This window comes from Molothrus aeneus, chromosome 1 (assembly GCF_037042795.1).
Source record: "Molothrus aeneus isolate 106 chromosome 1, BPBGC_Maene_1.0, whole genome shotgun sequence".
Classification (NCBI taxonomy): domain Eukaryota; kingdom Metazoa; phylum Chordata; class Aves; order Passeriformes; family Icteridae; genus Molothrus; species Molothrus aeneus.
In genome coordinates, this window is record NC_089646.1 from 120,572,078 (window position 1) to 120,582,948 (window position 10,871).

A 10,871-nucleotide genomic window follows, 5' to 3' on the forward strand; every position below is an offset into this window, starting at 1 on the left:
TTTATAGTTAGACATTAAAAATTGTATCTGGTGAACTTCTCACAGAAGATATTCAGCCTTCCAGAAGGCAGGACTGTATATATATAAAATAATGGCAAGCCCAACTTTATTTAGCTGGTAGGTGTTTAAAAACTAAAAATGCATTTGTTGATTTCTGCTGCTTTTTTTACTCCCTTGCTTTTTATTCACTTTAAGTCATTAAAATTAAGTAAATTATTTTAACTCCATATGGTGGTTCTAACTGTCCTACTGGCAGCTCCATAATTCTTGATTGGATCTATTGAAGGAAAGTGATTTTTCTTCACAGCCACATTATTTTGTAAGAATACCTTTTGGTTTCTGTATCTGAGATACCTACAAAATCACAATATATACATATATATGTGTGTATGTTTATGTATATATAAACATAATATTTAACCCCACATATATATTAATTTATGTATATTTCTGTATGTGCGTCTATGTTTTTATTTATAAAATTCAGTGTTTATACTGTTTTCAATTGATAGTGTCCACTGGTCAAAGGAACGAGCTATTTTTCCAATGGATTAGCAAGCTTAAAAGAGTCCTCTGGCTGTAAGTGGCAGATCCATTTCAAGCTTTAGAGTATTCACTGTGTCTATAACATGAGTTGTAGTGAGAGACAGACTGAGATGAGAAAGTGAGGTAATTCACGTGCCATTTTGCAACATCATACGGCATTTTCCTTTTCTGGCTTGTTTGTAAGGACAGGCAGGCATTCCCTGTCAATCTCATGCAAATAACTCCAATGCATACATACATGAGCAATAATCTTTCTATTTTTGTCACTTGAGTAATGCCTTCGATGTAACTGAGAACTGAAGTGAAGATGACACATTGCTAGAAACAAATCCCTATAGCCAAGGGCACCAGGGGAAGTTCCACGTCTGGTGTCCTCATTAGCAAAAATTTTCAGCAACACCACTCATTTAACATGCAATGACAAAACACTCCCCACGCTAAAATCAGTCAATCTATAGAGGAAGTTAATAAACCACGGTGGAGCTGTCACAGTTTCCTGAAATAACGTTGGAAACGTGTTTAGAAACTGCTGTGCTGCATGTACATAAATCTTCCCTATACAGTTACCAGGTCGAGATCTCTGCCCACAGATTCCAGACAAAAAAGGTTTCGTAAATACTCTTCCCTTATAATTGCAAGCATTTTTAGGACTGCCATCACAGTATTAGTCAAACATATCTAGCTCAAAATACTGGTGCTGATGGTCCAAGTGCGTGTTGAAAAGCAGCACAATTTTTTTTTTTGCTTTCGCTTGTTTTTATATGCTTTGCCAATAGCAGACTTTATCTGTGGTTCAGACCTCCCTCCTAAAACCAAGAACAGACAGCATTTCCCATGGTATAGGGCTTGGCATAGACACAAACTTGATTTCAAGTGCTTAAGTGTTTTCAAATAAGTACAAAAAGACATTCGGTTCATCACTTAAGTGCCCTAGGTGCCTTAGGTGCCAACCAGGCCTAAATACAAGAAAAATCTGATGATGAAACCAGTAACACATGTTCAAGAGAGGACCCTTGAACATCAGTGGCAGGGTGGCCTGGACAGAAGTGCTCCTGGAATATGGGGAGACTGGAAAGGAAGCATGGAGGGATAGCAGCACCACAGAAGGGGTAGGGGAAACTTTTTCTTGCAAATTGCAGCCCTGCAGCCTCTCTCCTCCTACAGAGCCTGTCTGGAAATTCACAGCCTAACAGTATGAAAGGCATTTCCAGGTTGGGGCTGTGGCTCAATCAGTACAGCAGGGCGAGGTGGAAAAGCCCTGAGCTGGCTGCGTTCTTGAGGAAGGATGTAAGCACATAGTTAAGTACTTTCCAGAAATTTGTATATAATCAGATTTCAGGTACTGAATAATTTATTCCTCATTTTTGCATGTAAACATTCTTAAAAGCTTCTTGATTAGTTATTTGGGATATATTTAATAAATGGGACAGACTGACAAATCTGAAAGGTAGCTGAAGAACAGATAGATACACATCTTAACGAAGTGAGCTGCTTCAACTGTGTTTTGAACAAGCACAAACTGTGCTCCCATGGTCTTATGAGAGAAAAGCATCCATTGTGAAGATGAATTTCCTTAGGGAATGGGCACTGTTTTTTCTTCCAGGCTCTGGCCTTTTCCTACTTACCACTAATTGTTCTAGTGATCTGATTTTGTGTCTTCTCTGCTAACAGCTGGACTTCATTCTTTTTTCTGAAGTCTGAAATTTCATAAATGAAATTAGATGCTAAGCTGGCTATTTGCAGCACATTCCCCAGTAACACAGATTGTTTGAAATCTACCATAGAACATGGGATGGACTGGATTCTGCAGCTTCTATGACAGTGCAGAGTGTGCTACTTGTTACAAGCTTAAAGAATGAAGTATGTGAGCCCAGAACTGCATGCCACATCTGTAAAGGTATGGCAGACTGTCTGGCATTTGACATTTCTACTCCCAGCATTGGTATAAAGTGGTGCAACATAAGGCATCAGCCAAGAATAGCTTCAGAAAAACAGCCATTTTTGGAAGCTATTCCAAAGTTGCTTTGCAAACCCAAACACTTCAAAGGCAGTGTAAACTGTGGTTGTCCTGTATATCACTGGGAAATAAAAAAGATACACCGATACCTCCTTAAATAGAATTTTTTTATGATGCTCCAGTATTTTAGCTCCTATCTGCATAATTTTAGTTTCTACTTAATTTCTAGGCTATTTTTGCAATTCTTTTAAAAAATTTTAAAGAAAACCTTTTATTTAGAAAAATGTTTGGGTTTCCTCTTTTCACAGAAAACAGTCTATTTGGATACTATGATCATACCTCAAACTTTTACTGTAGCTCTATTCTCTGACCTCTGGTGAAAGCCTGTGTGGCAGATCTCTCAGATTGACTCTTCCAGCCAAAAGAACTTGTGTTTTTGAGATGATGAATTTCCAGCAGAATGAATTTTTGAGGGAAGGCCAAAGCAAAGAAACTAATCTTTGAACTTACAGTAAGAAAATAAATCCTGATCTCTCTAAGAAACAGTTCTCTGTTTTGGCCAACAAAGTGGAAGGAGTCTTCTTAGTTACTCAGGAAACTTAGACTTTGACCCAGTTCTCCTGAGATGTTGCAGTTAACTTTTCTAATCCTGTTTCACTGGACAAATGTGGGACATTTTCTTCTTTGTTTGTGGGAAATTTTGTCCCTCCAGAGAAAGGTGACATTTCTAGCAGCTTCTGATGCCACAGACTATGAATGTCCTCTGCCTCCATGGGTGTGTGTAAGAAAAACCTGTCTTCTTCTTCCATAAATTCAGCCTAGGTCATGACAATCTCTTCTTTTGATGTGGCAAAATCCATGGTGACCACCTCTATATCTGCAAGGAGCTGCTTTGGCATATGTTCCCTCGCTGTTGCCACTTCCCTCTCCAACATGCCATCCATTTGGTTACCAGGTAACACGCATTGCTAGGCATTTGCATTAAGCATCGATGCTTGTCATGTTTTTTACACTGGGTTTTTAAAAATAACCAAGGTTAAAATAGGATTGTGTTATGGCTGGGAATCTTCAGATTCATTCTAGTGACTTGTCAGGATATCAGCAGTATAAAATCCATCTGTTGACAAAGATATTACTGTTTAATAAGCACAGGGCCAAATCCCTGAGGGTGCAACTGATTTTGGTGTTGATAGCTAGAAACAATTTGATATATTGCCATATGACAACACAAGGCATTATTCTCCTCTTCAGTTAAAAAGAATAATGGGCCAAATTCAAGTCTGGTTTCAGCAGTAAGTGAAAACCTGAAGTTATTGGAATGCATTTTTCATATTTTACAGATGCATTATCTCCATTAGCAAGAAATATTATTCACTTCCCACAGAATAAGTAGCACACATCAAGTTCTTTACCAAAATGGGATCCATGATGATGTGAATGCCAAATTCAACTGGAAATTCTCATCAATGATTTTAGAGGAAATGTGGGTGTTTCTTTTTCTGAATGTCATCTTTCACAATTTTGTGTGGAAAATTATGACTTTCGGACAAAACCAGAAAATAAACAATGCAATGAAAACCCATACTTATGAGATCCCATGCCTGTTTTGTTGAAAAGTGAAGCAGCCCAGGCCCCATAATGCACTGCAAAAGTTAATTCACTTGAGTAGTTCAGCAAGATGGAAAGTTGGAGACATTTTATGGGAAGAGGAGTCCATCAAGACAGGCATTTTCTAGGACTGAAAGTATAGGTATGACTAGCATATTTGAACTGTAACTTTTATATGCCTTTGTGCTAACATTTTCAAAATAAGGCATTTTGACTCTGTGTCAAAATACTTTGAAATGAGGGGGAAAATAAAGTTACATTCTAATGTATATGTAGGTTTTGGTACAAAAGTCTTACTGAAGTCTTACTGAAAGAAACAACAAATGAGCTGAGCTTTAGGAGGGCTACAGCTGAGCTGATTATAGTAATGACAAAGGATGTTGCTAAAGTCTGCTCACTAAAGAAGAGCTTGGAAATTCATATTTTTGTATGAACTATCAGTCAATGAAGATTCTCACCTCCTAAAACACCTATTGTTTTAGCCTGAATTTTGAGATTTGGGATTAAATAAAAGACGCTCAGAAAGCATAATGCTTCATAAAACACTTCTGCATTTTGGGTATGTGTCATAGTTTATATCTTCAGTTTGCTATTCAAATATGTTAGTTCTGTCTCTTTTAATTTTTTCCTGAGATTTTATTGTATATAATAAAGAATCAGACATCTTCCAGTATGTTAATCACTAGCACTTCTGTCATTTCTTCTTCCATTGCCACCTGGAGGCATTTTATATAACTAATATATAATTTTTCCTTCCAAAAGTAATATTTGCAACTCCCAGATGATATTTTGGAGTGTCAGTTTACTTAGTGTTAATGGATATATTTGCAATGACTTCACCACAAACCAGATAAAGCCCAGAAATATATGAACTGCCAAGAGTTGATGATGTTTTTCTACTGCCGTGATATCTCAGGGTGATGAAATTACTTGGGTGCACAGGTCATTTTCATATTTGGTCTTCAAAATGCTTCAGTACATTAAAGCAAGTTTGTATTGAAATAAGAAAACTATTTGTGGAAGTGACAATCATGAAAAGAAGAAGCAGGTGTAAATAAATTGTTCTTTAAACTCATGGCTTGATTGAGTAACAATAGGATGGAGCTATTTGTTATTAACCTTATTAAATGTGTGTGTGTGCGTGGACATGGAGAGGAGACAAGGAGACTAAAGAAAATAGTTAAAATGCAGACAAGTATAATCTCAAGATTAATTCCTCCAAAGCTGGCAATACCATTCCATGAGTTGTATGCAACCTGCAGGGTCCAGTACTGAGGAATGACTCTGGGGGGGCAGTGTGATGACGTTTCCATTCTGTGGTTTCATTGCTGACATCTCTTCAGCTGCATGGAAAACAAAAGTTGTTATTCCAGTTCACGAGCCCCTCAAGGGAATATCAGGATTTGCTGGGTACTACTGTGGTGCTTCCCTACAGATTGCTTTGGTTATTTTTCTGCAAACATTTGCATTTCCAGTCTGCAATGGGAAATCAAGTATTTTGAGACCTCTAAGATCTTACTCAGCAGTAAGATCTGCTCTTCAGATGATGCTAATAAATAGCAATATTTATTCTTAATGAGCTATTCAAATAGGATAAAGAGTGCCAAGACTGAAAACATTAATATGACATTATTTGACCACTGTCGAGGATTTGGAGTATTTCTAGAAATTAAAGGTATTATCAAAGTGCTGCTTATGATACCATCAGACAAGTCTGGTGCTCAGCACTTCAATAAATGTATGAGACAGTTACATTTTCTAAACAGTTTCAGATATGTATCTAAACAATGGAATCCTCTGTGCAGCTTATTTCTTCTGATAAATGTAAGCCTTATTTTGTCTGTCACATATTTCAATGAATAGAAAATTTGGACTCTTCATGGAGTAGTTGCATGAAAAATTAAAACTTCCTACTTAAAAAAAACTTTGAATTCAACTAAGTGTAAGGGGGTATTATAGTGTCTTTCGTGCAATATTTTCTTCCCTTTGTAATATGTTTTCCCCCAAAGGATTATAAGCTCTTTAAAGAAGCAGAGCTGTATTTAATGGTAGTACTATTCCCTGAGGGAAGTAAATTGCTTCTGGAGGCTACAAGGAAGGCCTCAAAACAGTATTAATTTACACCCAACTAGCGAAACCAGACATATAAAAAACATTGTGACTAATCTGGTATTACCATGTGACAATTCTACAGTCTCTGCTTCCAAATACAAGTGTGCATTTGAAACACATTAAACAAAAGAAGGGTCAAACATGATTACCACAGGAATCATGGCAAAATCACATTCATTCCATTTATATGCAAAACACTGGGGTGGGCAGAAATCTGGTTTAGAAGACTGTGAGGATATTAAGGGAGGTATGTCATGGATGGGATATCTGTTGTGGGTTGCCAGCCTGCCAAAACACCCCCAAGACATAAGCACAGCCATGGATGGATGGTGATGGTCAGATGGGGAGAAAGGCAGGGCCTCTATGCAAAGTCCTCAAATCCCAAGATGTATTCAAATCTGACTTTTCTTGACAAGAAAAAACTACAGAGGAGGAAAGGTGGTGATATTATAGCCCATCAGCAATCTGATAAATACCTCAAGGGAGCAACAGGGCAGTTGGTACTTTGGTGGTATCCACATGAAAGGAATTGCACCCTGGAATTTTGGCTTTTTATCAATCCTGTCAAGAATATTTACTATAAGAAAAAACTTTCTGTAAAGGTATTCAAATGAGGCTTTCTAGATGAAGACCATGATCACAATTTGGATTTATGAGTGTATTTTTATCAGCAGAGAAAAATGCTTTGCTTTTTTTTTTTTAAGAAAAGCTCTTGCAGTTTGAGAGACAATGCATAGTAATGCATTTATTCACTTTTCTTGATATATTCAATTGATGGTTTTCATATATTGAGACATCAATGGTTAGGTTTCCATGCAAAGCTTGGAAAGAAAATAAAAGAGCTTACAGAACAGAATTTCTCTGGCTACTTCAAAGCAATTATCTATACAATTTCAAATCTGATGTATTTTTTCAATAAAAAGTGGATATGGATCACCCAGAAAATTGTCTTTTTGCATCTATGTCTTCCCAGAAGGCTTTGATCACTGCATGATCTCATGAACCATTAATGTCACTGTGGCATGAGTTAAGGACAATGTTTATCTTGAGCTCAGTTGCTGTTACCAGCAAGTTCTGCAATTTCAAAAGTGATCCCTAGCACAGTGCCACAAGGGTATATTTGATGTCTCAACTTAATGGGTACCTTCAATCGATGTTGTGCCATGTTTCACTAAACAACAAGTCATTCACTTGATGTACTGAATTTTATTACAGGGATAACAGCCCAGTAACCTCTTACAATCTGAAAACACAGCTTCCCTGGGCATCACCCCTTTCCTTTGGAAAGGAGAAAATATTCACACCAACTAGGAATACATATAACCTATGAAATATTTGAAGCTCATCTTGGTTTCAAAGGAAAAAGGAGAAATGTCCATATCTCTTTTATTGTTGCTTCCTTCCTAGAAATTACACAAAATACCATGCTCTAGTTTTTTTTGTTGATGATGGGGAGATTTTTCCTTGGTTGTTTTTTTCTTTTGGTTGGTTGGGTTTGGGTTTTTTGGTTTTTTTTTTTTTGTTGTTGTTGTTGTTGTTTTTGTTTTGTTGGGTTGTTTTTGTGGTTTTGTTGTTTTTGTTGTTTTTTGACTGTTTGATCTACAGAAGCTGATTTGGAGGCATGTACCAGTAATACCAAGCAATTCAGGATGTGACAAGAGTAACACAATAAGCACATTTGCATTTTGATCAACTTAAATCTTAGATTGAGACAGAATTGTGAATCCTTTAAAGTGAACCCAAAAGGGATTTCTCCCACAATTAGGAGAAAATGAGCTATGAGCATAGATATAAATTACACCAGCCTCTGTAAATTCATCTGGCTGCCTTCAGTCTAATTTCAGGAGTTTAAAATTAGAGAGAGAGAGAGAAAATATGTATAACTGTTCCCATGAAACTGCAATAAAATGGTTAACACCTCAAAGCTTAGTCTAAGCTTTCTGACTGCAACAATGGCCAAGGCATTGAAACAAGAGTTTAATGTAACAAGAACACCACCAAGAAGGGCACATATGCAGGAGGTTCTGCCTTAGGTAAAGCAGCAATTCATTCTCCCATGCCAAATCAATCAAAAAAGCAAGATACTCCCCATCATACATAAATGTCTGATTCTTGTTAATATATGTGAATGGGAGGAGGAGATGCTTCTTACTGAGAATCAGTGGGAAAAATTTGAATTTTGGTGATCTTGGAGGATTATTTTTGTGACCTCTATTTTTTTTGCTTCAAAGTGAGGTTAATTTTCTTGTAATTTTCAAGTGGGTATGAAAGATGATGGTGGAAATGATTCATTACCAACCTTGAACTCCAGATTGTTTGAAAGTTGACATCTTTATCAGTACCTGCCATTTCAGAGAATGCACCTATATTTGCATGTAAAATACACATGTAAGGGCACAGTATTAGTAGTGGAATTAATCAAATTATTCTGCTTCCCGAGCAGAAAGATTCATTCTGCAAATTAAACTCTCTGTAACTGAACCTCTTTTTTCTAATACTGTCTGTCAATTCTTCAGCTGAGTAAAATAGTAGGAAATAGATGTAGGTCGTAAAAGAAGTCCCAACACCATAAGCGGTGCTAACATCTCTTCCCTGAAGACAAAAGGAATTTTAAACTATCTATAGCAATTTAGGGTGCATTCACTGAAAACTTAGAAGAATCAAAGACCTGATGCAGTTCCTTCCTGTGATATCCAAATATTTTAGGTATTGTAAACCATATCATATATCAGAAGTTTATACTGATATATCTCAACTGCTGCCTATATCACAAAAACATTCCAGAAAGTGTGTTTCAACTGGGCAGTTTCTTCTAGTCTGATATTCACAAAAGTTTAGTGTTTTTGTGTGTAGATACCCAGTGAAATATATTGAACTAATTTCCCAGCTATGCCCAAGTTGTGAGGCACTGCCCAGCTCTAGTACAACCATGTGGGAGACTGCCAGCATGAATTTTAGGAGCTGGCACTTCCACACTTCCAGATTCTAGAGCTGCTGAGGCATAGGAACATTTATGTGGTTTATCAAAAGCTTGCGGACAGCTGTGACTCATCATGGTACCCACACGTTCTCTGTCCTTCACCGGTGTGTCTAATGCATGTCACAGTGCCCCCAGAGCCAGCACAACAGCCTTCTCTCCCTGGAGGCTGGTCACAGATGGTAGCACAGCATGATGAATCTCAGACAGAGCACAGACAATGGCTCAGGCCCCAAATAACAAATTTTTGCACTGATTCAATGTCACATTAAAATAATGCACTGGTAGACGTAATTAGACTGATAATGTAATAAGGAAGCTGAAAAGAGTCATAATACACATAATCTAGGAGCAATCTGCAATCTTTAATCTGCAGTTTGTGCAGAATTTCTTATCTAATTTTATAACAGCATAACACTTTTCTGTATGTTGAAGTCAGGTAATGAGTCTAGGCCAACTCAAGACGCCTAAAAAATTGAGCACACTAAACCAATATTTACTACTGCAGTATAAGGATGATGCTTTTTTCTGTAGGGAGACAGATGTATATGTGCAACCATTAATCTTTAAAGATCTTGAGAAAATATATACATCCTTAATAATTGGATACTTCTAATGAACACCTGCCAATATAGCATACTCAAAAAATCTTCTTGATTTAATACATCGTTATTCAGGCACTCTCAAGAGCTTAGGGAAACATTAATCATGATGATGAACTTTAAGTTCATTTACTAAGGTATTAATTTTTCTCCATGTGTCCTTTGGTCCTGCTCATACAGTTCTCACTTGTAGGCACCTTTCTTTCCTTACCTTGGACACTGTCCTTGTAACATCCAAGTCCCAAATGACTTGTAGCTCTCCATGCCAAATCCCTGCACATCAGACAAATTGGATATATAACTGCTCTACTACAGACAGCTGGAGGCTTTTTTTTCTGAAAGAAAAGCACGAGTGGCATTCAGCACATTTTTTACTTAGAGATAAAACAGCAAACAGCAATTCTTTGAATCAGTGAAGCCTAATTTCCTAAAGATCTGTGTCTGAGTGTTAGTATGAAAACTAAATTTTAATATTCATGAGAAGTCTTTTCTGGATATTTATAAGGGCTTCTCTAGGGTGAATTCTCTGGTACCTAATAGCTCACACTCCAGCTTTTTCCATAGTTAAAGATATTTTTTTCCACTACCTGATGAAAACCACAAGATTTTCTTTTAAAATTGCATCCAGCTTCTGCCTTAGGGCCTTTCACTCACTAAGGGATCATTCTGCTAAAATGAGCTAAATAGAATAATGCAGACCTGCAGTACTCAGAGTGAACCTACTTAAAATATTCAGGTGGTGAAAACCATTAGACAATTTCAATAGTAATAAATGAAAACGATAAAGTAATTTCTGGGAAGCATTCCTCTTCTAAAGAGGTCCAAATGTTGCTCCTAGTCATATTAAATAACCAGGATATTAGAGGGGAAAAGGACTGTGTACTTATCAAGGCCCACAACCAGCAGTCCAATATTGTAGTTTTTAAAATTTTTCTAATCCACTCATTTTCAACAAGAGTGTACTTTAAAATAACCTTTGGCTTTAAGAATTAGAAACAGATCCTATTGCTCTGCTTGTCAGTCTGCTTGGGCTTATTCCTTGTTTCACAGAAAGTCAATCTCTCACTAG